A 2,523-nucleotide genomic window follows, 5' to 3' on the forward strand; every position below is an offset into this window, starting at 1 on the left:
TTAATTGGTCAGAATCCAAGACAAACACTTAACACGGGAAAAATGTGGTGGCTTGATGGAATGAGATTGATCCAGAAGTAGGAGACCTGGTTTCTAGTCCTGGCTAGAGCACTAGAGTTTTGTACTTAATCCTTTGTTTACACCAGGCAAGATCTTTCATCGCTCTGAGCTCTGTTTTCCTGGCTTTCAAAGGATACGGTTGGACTAGGTGACCTCTAAGGCCCTATTCTGCTTTGAAACCCTTGGTAGCTTCAAATTCCTTCCCAGATTTCCCTAAGAGGCCCCTTAAGAGGGCCTCGGGCCGGCCGGTCTCATTGGTAGAGCTCTTGCGCCACCTAGCGGCTGACTCAGAGCCCCTTTTCTCCCTAAGACGCCCTCTGCTCACAGGTCCCGCCTCAACTGGAACGAGGGAACAAAGCCATTTCAGCTCTTCCTTTGCGGGACTGCGGCAAGCTGCCAGATCTGGGAGGAACACATGTTTAATTCATGTCCTAGAAATATATGCTGTGTGAACACACTGCCACTTCCTATGGCAAAGGCCTTAGCACGGTGGGCATGTGTTTACAAAGCCAGGCTCCTGATGTCAGGCACACCCAGCGAGGGCCCTGATTAATGCAACCCAGGGGAGATGTTTGGGTTACTCTCCTCGTGCTAATCTGTTACACGCTGGTCCCTAATGCTTTCAGCTGCTCCCCAGTTACCACTCATTAGCCGTGCACGCAGCGCTCCCATCCCCGGCCCCAGGCCCGCCGTCAGAACTCTCCTCCAGACACCAAGGCACAGAGGCAGAAGGGCCCCTCGGTTCTCCTGCCGATCTGGAGGAATCCTTCGCCATATGGAAGGTCGTTCTCGGTTTTTCCTTTCCCTGACATTCCCATCTTCAACAAAAAACACTTCTGACACCTGCCTGACCCTTAGAGTTTCGCATCCTGGTATTTGTCAAATGTCGCTACTGATCCCGGGATCACAGCTGACTACCTGATCCCTTCACTCCCCTCACGTGACTGCTGTTCATCTGGGCCCGGAAGCTCCACGTCTTTTGCCTTTGGTTTCTATGTCCTGGTGAGGCAAGTACAGACAGTATTATGGGTGCCCATTGTACAGGCAAGAAAACCAAGGTTTAAAAACAGGTTAAGTGACTCCCCAGATATCAAAACAGGGAGTGGAGGAATTACAATAAAGCAAACAAAGTCTGACTCCCTTGTTCAATCATGCAGTGTTTGAGAATGTGGTTTTTCTTTTATGGTTTCAATGAAGGTCCATTGGTTCATTAATTTTCACCAGGAACAATATTGAAAACCATTAATTGCCTGTGCTTTAAACAGCAGTGTGGGTTTTTTTCCTTGCTAAGCAAGACAATGGGTGTCAGCCGGTGGAGGGGGCATTGGGCTGGGAAGCAGAGAGCCTGGGCTCTTGTTTAACAAGGCCACCACCCAGCTGGGGCCTCATCTGGGAAGGGAAGAAACAGGACTGAGGTCCCTTCCCTCCCAGAGCTCCATATGTAAAAGGAAGGGGCATTTCTGATTTTGGGTGTGTTTCAGTATCGCTAACCTTGGATCTATCCAAATAAAACAATTAAATAGGGATATCTCTGCCTAGTAAAAAGTATCATTCACCTGGTCAGTCCAGATTGTTCAGGTGGGTTTATTGCTTTATTGCTTTTTAACCTTTTCTCTTTTTTTCTCAGATGACCTGGACTGTTCTTGGTGGAGAATTTCATTCCCAGATGATAAATTCCTTTAGGGCAGGGATGGCACATTGGTTTCATCTTGAGTGCCCTTCACATCAGTGGGCAGCCGCTTTGTGTTAAGGTCTGTGAGGCCACGTTCTAAGGCTCCATGGGAGAGTGATCGCTTAGCCCCGTCTGCTGTGGGCAGGGGCTGGGGAAACGTGGAGGGCTGGGGCTGTGCCTAGGATCACTCTGCAGAGCTGGAGAGGGGCAAGGAGCCCACGCCAGGCTCAAAGCCACAGAGCTGCTGAGTCGCAGAGCAGGGGTCAGAGCCCAGCTGCCTCCCACTCAAGTCTCCCTCATCATTCGGTGTGGTGGGCAAGTAGGTGCTCAGAAGACGGTGTCTGATGGTGGTGATGGTGATGATGATGGTGAAATTGACGGTGCCACGGCAGCAGGCTCTTTGCCTGCTCTCTCAGTAGGTGTATAACCCACAGATTTGTTTTTCCCTGTCCGAGGGACAGAAAGGCTTAACATTTGACAGCAGGTTGACCAGATAACATCAACAAATGCGCTGAATGCTCCTGTCCCTATTGAAATATGCCTTTCTCCTCATGGCCAGTCCCAAGAAGGACTTCTAAAAGGCATGCTGTGCACACCTGACAGGTAGCAAGAGGACAGGAGGGCCCCAGGCCGAAGGTGGGAGGATGGAGGGGATGGGGGCAGGAGGACAATGGGCCCAGCCTCCTTTACTTCACAGCGGGTGTCTGAATGAACAATGGTGGCTCCTGGCCTTTCAAATGGAAAAGGCACATCCCCAGAGAGGCTGGCTGAGGAGGGCTCCCAGATGGACT

Source organism: Eulemur rufifrons, chromosome 8 (genome assembly GCF_041146395.1).
Source record: "Eulemur rufifrons isolate Redbay chromosome 8, OSU_ERuf_1, whole genome shotgun sequence".
Lineage (NCBI taxonomy): Eukaryota > Metazoa > Chordata > Mammalia > Primates > Lemuridae > Eulemur > Eulemur rufifrons.